This window comes from Panthera pardus, unplaced genomic scaffold, assembly GCF_024362965.1.
Source record: "Panthera pardus isolate Hobbes unplaced genomic scaffold, ASM2436296v1 HiC_scaffold_24, whole genome shotgun sequence".
NCBI lineage: Eukaryota > Metazoa > Chordata > Mammalia > Carnivora > Felidae > Panthera > Panthera pardus.
The window spans coordinates 126,274,763-126,289,345 of record NW_026526810.1 but is presented as its reverse complement, the minus strand read 5'-3'; the positions used below and the strand labels follow the sequence as shown (position 1 = coordinate 126,289,345).

The 14,583-nt window shown below is 47.9% G+C and overlaps 1 long non-coding RNA gene across 1 annotated transcript; it reads right to left on the bottom strand.

The window, feature by feature from the left end:
- Nucleotides 1-8,114: 8,114 nt before the first annotated feature.
- LOC128773048 (uncharacterized) lies at nucleotides 8,115-14,046 on the bottom strand. Its single transcript, XR_008417295.1, has 3 exons — nucleotides 13,680-14,046; nucleotides 9,052-9,972; nucleotides 8,115-8,845 (listed from the first exon to the last, which is right to left on the bottom strand). It is a non-coding gene; the product is annotated as an uncharacterized LOC128773048 (long non-coding RNA).
- Between the last annotated feature and the right edge of the window lie 537 nt (nucleotides 14,047-14,583).

The following is a 14,583-nucleotide window of genomic DNA, read 5'->3' as shown; positions in this document are numbered from 1 at the left end:
AATCTCTGGGAGCACTGAAGAGCAGGAGGATGCCCTGAGCCAACAGCATTAGAGGGACGACCCTGGCAGTGGAGGATGGAAATAGAGGCGGTCCCTCAAGGGCCCTTTGCCATGGCTGTGTGAGAAGCGGTACAGGCTTTTCCCCCAGCGGCAGGAGAATGAGGGGCAGGGAGATTCAGGAGCTGGAAGAGCTAGACTCACCAGAACATGATACCTGTTCACTGAGATGCAATGAGAAGGATGGATCCAAGATAATTACTAGACTTCTTTGCTCTGACATGGGCAACTGGGGTAACGGGACCGTTCCTGACAACGGGGGGCATAAGAAGAGGGGCAAGTCTTGGAAGAGCCTGACGAGGAGTCTGGCTTTAGAATGCTAAGTGGGAGGAGCCTGGAGAGAGCCAGAAGCAGTAGTCCATGAGAGGCTGGACATTCAGGACCAGATGTCAGGAGGGAGAGCAGGAGAGTGTCGGCTCATATATGGTTGAGGACACCAAGGGAGAGGGTGAGAAGAGCAGTGGGTGGGACAGAGAGACCCTGGAGACATTCAGGGAGTAAGTAGAACAGGAGATCTCCCTAAGGAGACAGGAAAAAAATATCCAGCAAAGTAGGGTGGAAACCTAGAGAGCAAAGTCATCTGGGAAGAGAGGCTCAAAATGTGTGGGTGTGTAATGGTACCAATGCCCTCGAAAGATGGAGTCATACTAGGGAAGAAAAACAACAACTAGCTCTCGGGAATGGCTGTCTTTCATGACGTTAGTCTGGGCATTTGATCATGGGAACATACGCCAGACGGGTGATGGCGGACTGAATGGGCAGGGGGGCAGTGTCAGCAGCCAGTGTAGATGATTCTTTCAAGAAGCCTGGGCTGCGAAAGGACAGAGAAAGGGAAACTGAAGGCAGAAGTAGACAGAAGTATGGGTTCGAGAACAGGGTACTATTCAGATTGGAGAGATTGAACAAGTTCAGGTAGTGATGAGAAATACTGGTAGGCAAGAAGCTGAAGATGTGAACAAGAGAACAGAATGATCGGAGGGTGTCTCTAGGGGAGATGGGAGAGTGTCTGGAGCACAAGGAGTGTCGGCCGTGGGCAGGAGCACACCCCTTCCCTAGCACGGGGGGAGTGGAGAAGCAGAGTAGGAGATATGCTGGGGGGATTGCCAGAGATGACCTTGAGAATTTCTTGGGGCCTTAAACTGTGTTCAGTTTTATCAATGGACAGGATGGATTCCCTGTCAATGAACAGTGGCAAGCAATGAAATGGAGGTTTAAACAGGGCGGATGAAAGAGGAACAGCCAGGAGGAGACACCAATAATAATGGGACAGGGGAGGCCTAGGGACATCTGGGAGGGTTTCCAAGCAGCCTTGGGAACCTAGTACTCTAATGGTCCAGACAGCCTTGGCAGACAATTCCTCCAGCTATAGTCAGAGCCCAACAAAGGAGCAGGGCAGAACTGTTCCAGAAGTGGGGTTCCACTGGGTGGGTGCACAGAGAAGGATCAGTGGGCAAGGGTGATTAGAAAGAGATGCAGGTTAGCGCAAAAAATCCAACCACCACAGTCAAGTGAAGCCAAACCCCTGAGTTTATAATAGTCACCGTTTCAGGTGTTTAGCACAGGGGACCATGTCTCTCCTACATATAGGCTAGATTCCCTCTTCAACACAAAAAGTGTCTGGAGGCCGATGGAATAATAATGGAAAGAGCAAGAGTTTTAGAATCAGGTAGATGTAGGTTTAAAAGCATCCTTACCATTTCCCTCTCTGAGCTTGAATTTTTGGCCTACGAAATATGAAAAATACACGCTTTGCAGAATTTACAAGGATTAAATGAGATGGTTAATGCATGGTACTCCTGCTAGGTTGTAAACTCCATCAGGTGCATGTTTTGTTACTTAATGCCTGGACTGCTGCCTTGAGCAGGTGCTTGGCACATAGCAGGCCCTCAACAAATACAAATGTCCTCCTTCATCTGTTAGGCAATATACCTCAAAGTACCTTCTCTGTCCCTGGAGTAAGCTCCCGCTAGACCATTGATATGCCTTTCTTTGACCCAACCAATAAGTTACTTGCAATAATGAGAATGGAATACTGATCCACACTTCCTTTCATTGAGCCAGGCTGCTACTTAAACTAGTGCTTTCAGGAAAGTATGTATCACCGAAGTTGAACTAAAAGACTACAGAGCTCTGGGACCACGTGGCTGCCCATCCATTCAGCAAACATGTGGCTTGATTTCTTTCTTACAGTCCTGCGGGCTCATAGATAATCCTTGATGAGGTGGGGAGAAGGTTCCCTCTTCAACGCATGCAAGGATGAGCTCTAGGAGAATGGAAGGACACAGGGACCCTTCCTTAATCAGCCACCCCAGACTCAAGATCACAAGGAAGAGTGACTCTCTGGAGACAACAGAGTGTGGAATTTACATTGCCTGTTGGGGAAGTTGTCAAAAGAGCCAGAAGAAAATAAACAAACAAAGAGAGCCAATGCCACTCTTGCTAGGAGGTTTGGGCAGTAAGGGGACAGGCTGCCCAACCCTGTGGACAGGCAGTCTGACCAGCCAGCAGGAGATACCCATGCTGCCACCAGGGGTATTTATCTGAAACATGAACCAAGAGCTGTCCCTGGATTTTTCTAAAGAAGAAATCCACGAGCAAATCAGGCATCCAGTCGGAAGTAGAGCTCAGGTGGGCTAAGAACCCAGTGACCATGAACTGTTCCCAATTTCCACTCTCCCTTTCTTCCTTTTAGTAAGAGAATTCCTAAGTTTTAGTTGGGCATATTTAGTTGGCCTAGCTGGAGACTACATTTGCCAGACCCACCTGCAGCTAAGTGTGCCCAAGTTCTGGTCAATGAGGGATATGAGTGAAAGGGCATGAACAGCTTCAGAGTTACAACATTTGGAAGGGGGCCGTTTGCCTGCAGGCAGGAGCAGAAAGGAGATATAATGTTGGGGAGCTGTAACTAGGCAGAAGAGGGGGACACCCTAGGGGATGGGAAGAAACACAACACAAGGAACCTGGGTTCCTTAATGACCCTGTGGAGCAGAATTGTTTACCTGTCCTGGACCGACCATCTACCTCCAAGCTAGCAGGTGAAAGAGAAATAATACGCTTCTATCCTTTTTGAGCAAATGCATTTTGGGGTCCTTTTGTTACAACTTATCCTGTCGCAAAGGTACCGATAATAATAATTTTAGTACTGATAGTAATATTTACTGAAAACTTACAGCGTGCCAGGCGTTGTTCTGAACATTTTGCATGTGTTATCTCATTTAACCCACACAACACTCCCTAGATAAGGGCTGTCATACCCATTTTACAGAAAAGGAGGCACAGGGAGATTCAGTACTTTGTCTAAAGACTCACAGCTACCGAGTCACCTAACCAGGAGTCAAGCTAGTACTCTGGATGGACATCCTACCTATGGTCACTATGCTTTTCCAAGCCTAGCTTTTTATAATTCCATGCAGTCTAAGGGACACAGCTTACCTTTATTAACTTTTCTTCACAACTGCTGCAGGACCAAGGCATTTAGTTTCTCTACTGTCGGTTTTCTCCAAGAGAGCACAGGAAGGGGGCCCAAACTATCCACCTCACGGAACTGCCGGAAGGAGAAAATGAATTCGTGCATGTTGCAGAAATGCTTTAAAAGCTAGAAAGTGTGGCATACATGAAATATTGCCTTCAGGCAGGCTGGGAAATACTTAAACCAAAATAAGAAAATGCACTCAAAAAAATTTTTTTAAATGCAAATACCATCTCGCAATTTGGCAGATAGCCTGGAAAGGCTGCAGAGTCTGTAAGGAGAGGGGTACATTTGGTTTTCTGCATCTGCCATCCTTAGCTGAAAAGGGGAGAGATTAATTGAAATTAATTGAAAGACAGCCTACCTGTGTGCTTGGCATGTGCACACACACAGCCTCACGCGTGCACGCACGTGCGCGCGCGCGCACACACACACACACACACACACACAGGCTCAACAGAAGAGAATCCTTATGATCGAGACCAGGAGTAGCAGCAGTTTGCAATCAATGCCTGTGGGAACCCGGCAGGTAACAGAAGTTGGGGAGTGGGGGTGGGGAGAAGACCAAATGCTTGCGGTGAGTGGGGACTTCGGCGAACAGGTGCAGCTCCAGCTTCAGCTGCCCTTCTGCAGTTTAAGCCTGGTGTGCAGACCTTTCAGAGTCACACGTGGAATCTCCCCACTTTCCAAGGGTGCTCAGATTAATAAATAAAACATGCCAGGGGCCAGCAATTGATCTCTGGGATCTAGCCCCCGCAGCCAGAAGCCACATCTGGCTCTTGAAGATGCTTCATCGTTATTATGGGCAAGCTACCATTCGGCTTCCTCTCCGCGAACCCCGTCCTGCCCTGCCCTGCTCTCCCCATGCCACCTTCCTCTTCCTTCTTCCTCATCTTCACTCCACCCACCGGTAAAGCCAACTTTCTCTTTGCTCCCTACTCTTGGACCTCCCCTTCCCTTCCTTTTAGCTTGTACCCAGTTATCTTGAAGACACAAAGTAGCTTCCCTCCTCTGCGTGCCAATCAATGCCAACCTTCTCTCTGCCAACATAATCTCAACCTGCTACCCGCTCCCAACGCATGATAATTTTCGCATACGTTCTCAGGCAGTAAGGTGGAGTATAGTTAGCTCTCAATTGTCTGTAATGGAGGAGGGGGCAGGGCAGCACAGATGACACGAGAGAAGAGACACCCAGAAGTCACAAGGCTTTGCCTTTAGCATTTGGTGGCACACACGGGTCAGGGGCATGCCACCGTAGCCACCTGTGCCAATTGGTCCTGCCCCCTCCCAGTGGAGACTGAGTCAAGCGGACTCAAGGCCTGGAGAAAGTCTTGAATAGGATTAACAGAGCTCTGCCTCCAGCCAAGGTGGAGGTGATGTCCTGGCTGCTGTCTCCCCTCCACCTTTCCCTCCTCGAAGTCCCTGCCTATGCCCTGCAGGTGCCTGGGGAAACTTGGGACGCCAACTGCCCCGCATCTGTCACAGCCCCCACAGCCACCCCCATTTTGGCCATTAGCTTCATTGCCTTGTTCCAGGCAAGCTGGTGGCCCAAAGACCGACAGTTAAACTGACAGGTTTCAATTTCACTTTCTCTGCTTTCACGACGGGACCAAGGCGTTCTCAGGACAAGGACACGGACCTCAAGGCCCCTGCTGGCGGAGGGACAGAGTGCAGAAACACCACTCACACCTGAGGTGTGGGCAGTCATCAGGTGCTACCTGACCTGTGCTGAGCCCTGAAGTTCAGAGCACCCCCCCATCCCCCAACCCTGGAGAAAGAATTTCAGGGAATTTTCTGTCCTGTTCACTGGCTTGGCCAGGCTGTCCCTGGGTGGGCTGTGGGCAGAGCCTGTCCCTTAGCTGCAGGGGTGTGTGTGTGTGTGTGTGTGTGTGCATGTGTGTGGTGTCCTGGGGGAGGGGCTGTGCGGTGTTCGTGCCCTCCTGACTTACTGTTTGTTTGGGACGTCTGGACTAGGGCTACAAACAGTTCCTCTCTTTGTTTCCACGGCCTCGCAGAATGTGTGCTTCCCCCAAAAGGCATAAAGGTCCCCTTTCTTCGGCTTGCCGGCGCCACTGCCGCTGGGGCCGGCCTGCGGGGCTCGGGTCTGCAAGCCCGGGCGGGCCCAGCGCTGACTGTCGCTGCCTGCAGCCTGTGCTCACGTGGCCCGTGCAAGATGGCAGGCGGCCTCCCGGGGCCTCCGTGGCTGGCAGCCAGCTCCCCTTCTTAAAGCTGCAGAGCCTCCGGGGGCCGGGAGCCCAGTCCCCCCTCCCCCTCCCCCTCCCCTCTCCCCTCCTTCCTGCAGGAGTCAGCCTGACCTCCCTGGAAAGGGGGACGCGTCACGCAAGGGCTTGGGGGAACTTTGAAAAAATCCTGATGCCTGAGCGGCAGCCCCAGAAACTCTGCAGTCCTTCATCCAGGGGTACAGTCCACCCAGGAGAGTCTCATATGCAGCTGGTCTCGGGAGTCACCTTAGAGCTTCTCTAACTTCAGTGTGCTCAGGAATCACCCTGGAGGATCCTGTTGAAATGCAGATTCCGTTCTGGAAGGTGTAGGACCAAGGTTCTGCATTTCCAGCAAGTTCCCGGGAGATACGGTTGATTCTGCTCCCCAGACCACACGGAATAGCAGCGGTGATGGTTATGATGACGTTTTGGGGGTGATGATGGGGTCGGAGCTGACGGCCAAGAAAGAATTCTTGAAGATGTCTTTGGTGCAAAAAAGGTGATTTTGTTAAAGCGCACGGGCAGGAGGACCCTTGGGCAGAAAGAGCTGCACTGGGGTTGTGAGGAATGACTGGCTATGTACTATAGAGTTGGGGAGGTAAGGTCAAAAGGGAAGTTTCCAAAGAGATTTTCCTGTGCTGAAAAAATTCACAGGATACCGGAGGCCTCGCTATTGTCAAGCTAAAGTTGTTTTCCCTCTAGCAAAGCATTAATATTAAGACGGTGGGGGGTTCCTGGGGAAATGTTTTCTCTGTATTTGCCTCAAGTATTTGTTAATGGGCTGCAGGTTATAAGGAAATTTAATTTTACCTGCCATTTCTTTCTTGCCTTTGTTCCCCATATCACTGAAGAGGAGATGTTGGGGCTCAGGAAACTGAGCCTACCAGTTTCTAGAGATTAAGCAATTGATAAGGTTGCCTTTTTCTTGTAATTTACTAAGATATTTGTGAACTGATGGAGACTCATGTCCTGCATGACTGTGATCTCTATCAGTTAACCATTTGTTTTCTTTCCTTTCCTTTGGTCTTGGGCAGCCGGGAGTGCCTGAGAGATGTCACACACATCCCACCTATATTTGTACTTTGCCCTCAGCCTGCCTTATGGTCCCTCATCAGTGGGATCTGCATCCTGCCACCCACGCCTGGAGGCCTTGGTAAGATTCTCTCTAGGTCTCATCATTCATCCTGATCAGCTGTTGTGAGGGTTAACTGAGATAAGCATGAGGCCCCAGAGCAGCACTCAGGCCTCAGAAATGCTCAGTAGATGTTGGTTCTTAGGATTTTCAGCTGGATGCCTCCTTCAAGGGTAGAACAGGATCTGCTTTCTTCCCTGGCTTCAAAGCCCTCAGAACTTCTCTTTTGCCCCAGGGTTGAGCCCAAACACCACATGAGTTCCCCTCTCCAAATGATCCCTGCCCACATCTGTGGCTTCACTGCCTCTGCCTCTCACACATCTCCACACCCCCACCTCAAATCCCAAGTCACACACGTAAGCCAACTACAGGTCCTTCCTTTCATCTCTGGGCCCTTAGGTGACCCTCCCTAGGCCTGGTTCACCCTCTCCATCCTCTGCTCCCTCTGGCTAATTTCTTCCCTTCCCTAATGACTTGGCACAGGTGTGAATTCCTTCAGATAGCCTTTCCTGGCTCCCGAGGACAGGAGGGGCACCTCTCTGGGTTCCCATGGCATGCCATCCTGCTTCTCCCAAAGCCCTGAATGTTGGGTTTTGTCAGTGTCAATTTACGGGCCTCTCTGCCTCTAACGGTTAGAAGCTCAGGGCAGTCTGAGCTCATCACTGTGTTAAATAATATTGGAATGAACGAGTGGGAGAATGATAGAATGAATGAGTTTAATGAATTGAATGAATGAACGAATGAATGCAAGTTCTCTTTTATTACAGAGTCAGAACCCCCGTGTTGTGCAATCCCACTCACCCAGGGTGCCGTCTCCGACCAGCTAGACCCTCAGGTGTAGCTCTGCAAAAGTCCGTAGTGACCACGGGTCCTCATCTTTCACTGACTATCTCCAGCACCAGTTTTGCCTGCAGAGCCCTGGTGGTGCTCTAATCGATGTCCTATTTCTATTTTTTTTTTAATGTTTATTTATTTTTGAGAGAGAGAGAGAGAGTGGGCCTGATCAGGGAAGGGACAGAGGATCGGAAGGGGGCTCCATGCTGACCCCAGAGAGCCGATGCGGGGCTCAAACTCACGGACCACAAGATCACGACCTGAGCCCAAGTTGGACAATTAACGGACTGAGCCACCCAGGCGCCCCGATGTCCTATTTCTAGAGAATGAAATGAAGTAAAAGGTAGTTGTTACGCTGGTCATAGGTCACAGAGGAGCCAGATCCCATGTATTTATTATGTTAAACTTTATTAGACACTAGGCAAAAAATGGAAATAACCCAAGTGTCCACCAACAGATGTGCTGGATAAACAACATGGGGCATATATACACGCAATGGGATCTACAAAAAGGGATGAAAGTCTAATATATGCTACCATATGGATCAACCTTCAAGACGTTACGCTAAGTGAGATTAAGTCAGACATCAAAGGACAAATATTATCTGATTCTACTTATATGAGGTAGTTAGAATAGTCAAATTCATAGTTAGAAAATAGATTAGTGGTTACCAGAGACTGGAGGAGAGGATAATGGGGAGCTACTACTATTTAATGGGTACAGAGCTTCTGTTTCAGATGATGAAAAATATCTGAAAATGGATAGTGCCAAAGATTGCATGACATTGTGAATGTATGTGATGCCACAGAATTGTATGCTTAAAAATGGTTAAAAGGGTAAAATTTACGTATATCTATTTTACCAAACACACACAAAAACCTTTATTAGAAACCTAAACTATGGCAACATGCTAACATGCATCCCTCAAGGGATGACTATTATTTTATTTTTTATGAAATTTTTTATTAAAAAATTTCTTTTAATGTTTATTTATTTTTGAGAGAGACAGAGTGCAAGCAGGGGAGGGGCAGAGAGAGAGGGAGACACAGTATCTGAAGCAGGCTCCAGGCTCTGAGTCGTCAGCACAGAGCCTGACATGGGGCTCGAACCCACAAACCATGAGATCATGACCTGAGCCGAAGTCTGTCGCTTAACAGACTGAGCGACCCAGGTGCCCCAATTTTTTATTATTCTTTAAATGTTTATTTATTTTTGAGAGAAGGAGAGAGAGTGCAAACAGGAGGGGGAGCAGGGAGAGAGGAAATCTGAAGCAGGCTTTGTGCTATCAACGGAGAGCCCAACGCAGGGCTCGAACTCACGAACCATGAGATCATGACCTGATGCTTAACCTACTGAGCCACCCAGGTGCCCCAAGGGGTGACTATTTATAAAGAAGCAAAGTTTCAGGGCCTAAAACATACCCCAGCCTTTTCTTTCCATTTTCCCTTGAGGCTTAAAACTGAAATGGAGAGCCCCAGAAGGCTAAACAGTGTGGACTACCAGAAGTACAAGGAATGTCAAATATTTACAGTTGGTTTCTTCAGTGGGTGAGATCCAGGCAAAACTGCTGGGGGAGGGAAATATTACAATATTCCGATAGCTCAGTGCATGCTTTGGAAAAGAAGCAGTTGCTTGTGTCAAAAGCATTTAGAAATATAATCAAGCTATTGTTTGTAATCGCTTAGCTAAAATGAGTTCCCCTCAAAAAAGAAAAAAAAAAATTAAACCCAGGTGACTATTGTATGCCGGGTAATTGAAGCTATTTCGAAGTTAAGAAAAGGGAAGGCAATTGAATGGATTTAGTGGGTGATAGAAATAAGAATTCAAGGCTGCTTTTTGCAGCCTGAATTAGATGTGAAGCTTCCAGAAGTGGCTGTCCCTGACAGCGGGGAGGCTGAGGGATTAGTCCTCAAAAGTTGATTTGGCCTCTGCTTGGAATTGAGCTTTCTGCCAACTGCTGAAGAGAGATCAAAGTCCATGTGTTGTTTTGACTCCACGGAAACCTCAAGGAGAAACCACAAGCCATCGGCCCGCAGCCAGCACCCCTCAGCAGCCCAGGAAGTATCCGTTAGGCAGGAAAGATCCAAGTCCCCGTCTGCCGAGTCCACAGAGGTAGCTGGGAAGGGCTTGGATTCTGGTTTCCAGCTGTCTTCCGTTCGGGCTGGGTCTCTAGCTGGGTCTCTGCCTTCGCGGGCTTCATACAACTTCCCCTTTCTGCAGAGCACATTTGCACCTCTGATCTCCAGTCTGCTGGACCTCTCGAAGAGAAAACAGGGAGGGAGGTGACTGTAACAGTCTGTGCCTTACAGCTGGCGGGTGAGACTCCCAGAGTATAGGGGAGCTGAGATGTGAAGACCTCCAGGCGTCAGAGGGAGGGACACGGGGGTGGACTTAATCACTTCCCTCATCCGCAGATCTCAAATCAAACTTTATTTCCTCCAGAAGTCTCCTTGACCCCCTAGGCCAAGCTGGCACCTCCTGTTATATAAGTTCTCATAACTGCCAAATATTTCCTTCAAAACACTCATTACCTTCGGGAGCTCTAAATCCGTAAAATTATTTGATCGTCTGATTCTCCCACTAGATCTTAAGCTGCACGAGAGTAGGACGCATGCCTGTTTTGCTGGCTGCCATGTCTCCTATTCTTAACAGTGACCGGCAGAGAGTAGATGTTCAATAAATGCTTGTTGACTGAGTCGGTCAAAAGGAACCAGAGGAGATGGAAAGGGAGTTCTGAAATAATTTCACTGGGGTCCTGAAATTCAACTTGCACCCATGTTATTGCACTTTATTCCAAAATGAGGCTGGAACAGCTTACCATTTCCAACCATGGCAGCAATTATATTAACCATTTATTGAGTTCTTACTGTATGCCATGTTCCTATTTTATCTCATTCAGGGGTTTGTCTCATTTGATCCTGACAACTAGGCTCTGGGGTCGGCACTATTGTTATTCCCGCACCGAAGATGAAAACACCGAAGCTCTGAGAAACTGGCTGAGCGTCTTGCCCACGGTCACACAAACGTGTGGCAGAGTGGGGTTTTGACTATTGTTGGGTTTCGTCTCACAAACGCCATGGAGGGTCTGGGGCTCAGAGAGGTTAAGCAATCTGCGTGAGGCTACCCAGCTAGGAAGCCACAGAGTCAGGTTTCAAACCGGACTCTGATTCCACAAGACCACTCTCCAAAAGAACGTCTTCATGGCCCAGTGAAAAATGTCATTTTAGAAAATGGCTAGAGATGTCTGAGCAAGTGAGGCCACCAGGGTGAACCGGAACTGGCAATTTCATTTCCGCTGAACAGAAGACTGGAAGTTCCTGCTGAAGGGTCTGGCCTCCCAACTCCAGCTTGGTACCGACCACACATTCCTGTCTGCCTCTGTCTCCGGGAATTACCTTTCCTCTGAGTTTCCCCAGCCTGCGGCCACTACCTCACATTGAACCCTTTATCTGGGACCAAAGCCTGGGCGGGGGGAGGGTTTCCTGTGACCTCCCAGTAAATCTCCCTGCCTTCACAGTGCCCGCCTGGCACTCAGCCAGCCCCTCTCCACTGCAGTGCCAGGGCCCCACGCAGCTGGGAGTTCCCGAAAGTCTAAGCAACCTTGTCCCCCGTCTTAGGAACAGAGCCGCTCTTGAGTTCATTCTGCTGGCAGAGCAGAGGGAAATCACGGCCCCTGTTGGAAAGGGGCCCACCCGACGGGAGATTCCATAAGCACGGCTGAGCTAGCGGCACAAGGGACCCATGGTTTTTAGAGTTCTCAAAAGTACATTGCTCGGCCACAAATAATGCCATTGTCACAGCAGAACTTCCTGTTTTGCACAAATCGACCATATTAAAAACAGAAAGAGGCAAGAGGCTGGCATTCATTGTGTCTGCTCAGTTGTTTGGGAGATGTTGACTTCTGGGGGTGGTTTAGGGGCAGGCAAAAATACGTGAGGGGCACAGGGCCACCGAGCTTCCTTTCTGCTGCCTACTCTTCCAGCAGCCCTGGGCCTGACTGTCACAATACATTTCCTGACTGGTCCCGGCGCTGGGCTCATTCCCCTTCGGTCTCCACCCAGCTTCCAGACCAACAGTCCCCAGGTGGTATTTTCAGTCACATCATCTATTTGCTCAAGACCCTCTAGTGGCCTTTCCAAAGACCACAGAGGAACTTCTGAAGACTTAGCAAAGCATCCGAAGCCCTCCTCTGGTGACTGTGACCACATTTACACAGACCCTGCTTCCGGGGCTGAAACCAGGGTGAAACCAGTGTGCAATTGAAGAGGGCACCAAAGAACTCAGTAACCAAAAGTACCGATCTTAAAAAATCAAAATGAATGCCCCAAACCCCTGCGATGAACAAAATACCAAAATTTCACATAAAGACAGGGTCGGACCCTGTACTCGTAGCAGCCCCTCAGGGGCCTGTTCCCTGTCTCCCACCCTCCCCCACCTGGTTCCTGACCTGCTTTAGTTTTTCATGGCATTTCTCACCATCTGATGCGTCATTTTGTTTACTTCTCGCCCGTTCCTGTACTAGAATCTAAGCCTCACGAGAGCAGGGCCTGATGACCCATGGCTGACTCCCAGAGTCCGGAACGGGGCCCGGTGTGTGACACATATTCAATTACGTTTGTCAAATTAAATCTCTTCAGTCTAACTCCTATGTGCAGCCTCAACACATAAAGCAGATAAATGAAGATTTTAGTTAGTATGAAATAATTTTCTACATTTAAATTTATATAATTACTTAGGCAGCAGAAGGAAATATTTTATGTTCACTTGAGCATAAAAATTTGAAAATTGATGTTAGGGACACTTGGCCTCACCACACGGCATCCTCATTTTATTTTATTTTGTTTTTAATGTTTATTTCTTTTGGGAGAGAGAGCGAGAGCGCATGAGGAAGCGTGAGTGGGGGAGGGGGAGATAGAGAGGGAGAGAGAGAGAGAATCCCAAGCAGGCTTTATGCTGTCAGTGCAGAGCCTGGCACGGGGCTCGATCTAGTGAACCATGAGATCATGACCTGAGCCAAAATCAAGAGTAGGACGCTCAACAGAGTGAGCCACCCAGGTGTCCCTCTTATTTTACTTCATATTCCATTTTCTTGGTACAGTCTCAAGAGAATCTTGATTGACCAAGATAAGCAGTTGAAATTGTAACTATTAAAAAAACAACAGCCTTTCAATGGGTGAATTGTATGGTACGTGGATTATATCTCTCATAAAGCTGTTAAACAAAACAAAATTGTTCCCCTTGCAAGTCTCTAGATGAATGAAGATTTTCTTTTACGAAATAGAGGTGGAAGGAGACACTTCCCCACAGTCTGGATGAAAATCTATCAACCTGAAACCAAGCTTACTGTGTCGATGCTCTCTACCATCTTGAAATTTAGCCTGTAACCTGTCATAAGTATGTTCTTATTTATTACAATTTAAAAAAAATTTTTTTAGTGTTTATTTATTTTTGAGAAGGAGAGAGTGCAAGCAGGGCAGGGACAGAAAGAGAGAGGGAGACAGAGAATCTGAAGCAGGCTCCAGGCTCCAAGCTGTCAGCCCAGAGCCCGACGCGGGGCTTGAACTCACAAACCGCGAGATCACGACCTGAGCCGAAGTCGGACGCTCAACCGATGGAGCCACCCAGGCACCCCTAAAATAGCTTAAAATAGGGGTGCCTGGCTGGCTCGGTCAGTAGAGCATGTGACTCTTGATCTTGGGGTTATGAGTTCAAGCCCCATGTTAAGTGTAGAGATTACTTAAAAATAAATTAATAAAAAAAATCCTAAAACAACTTTTTAAAAAACTTAATAAATTTTACTAAAATCTTATCATTAATTTAATAAAATAGTTTAAAATACACCTCAAAACAGAAATTTGAATACTGAATCTCTAGTTTTAGCTGTGCGCCTAAAACCTCATATTATGTGTCAATTATACCTCAATAAAAAAAATAGAGATTTGAATTCAAAAATTTGAGGACCCACCTACTTGAAGTGTCCCTGATGAACAGGTTTCTGAAAATCACTGTCTTCCAGTAGTTGGGCACCCATCGTATGCCAGCCATTACTTCCTCGTATTTTCTGGGTTTCTGTCCTGTGTACTCCCAGCAAATAAGCTCTCTGGGGCAGGAATTTCCAGCTGTGCCTGGCACACAGCTCATGCTCAAGCAGTGTTTTTGTTTCGTTTTGTTTTTAATTGGCTTGACCCATCTTGATTTGATCTAGTGAGTCCTCAGTGTCTATCGGTTTTTGGGCTCTCTGGTAAAAACTAAAAAGACATGCAGTTTTCATGTCAAAGAGTCGTAAACACCAATAATAACAATTAACATGCGTTTAAACTCTCTGTTGTGAGATTTACTTGGTTTTCTCCATTTGGTGATTACAACTCTGTGCACTAAATGCTATTCTTATCCCCATTTTACTGAAGAAGAAACAAAGGCTGCCAAGTTTCTGAGAAGAAATTGTTACTACGGTCACACAGCTGGGAAGCTGAGAGCTGGCACTTAAACCAGACAGGCTGGCACCAGAGCCAGCGTGCAAATGATAGGAAGTCACTGGATGGGCCAATAGGAAGAGAAGGGAAAGAGAAATACAAGAAGAAAGCCCAGAACTGAGTCAGGTGGAGGAGGAACATGCAAAAGAATGGCCCAAAATATAGGTGAAAACCAAGAAAGAGAAGCATCACAGAGTTCAAGGGAAAATGGCTGAGTGTGTCGAGCATGGAAAATAGTTTCTCAGACTTAGGCATCATGGGAACTCTTGGAAATCAAGAGTTGGAAATCAAGAGTTGGAAAACAAGAGCCCGATGAGGGGCTCGAACTCACGAACTGTGAGATCGTGACTTGAGCTGAAGTTGAACGTTCGACTGACTGAGCCACCCAGGTGCCCC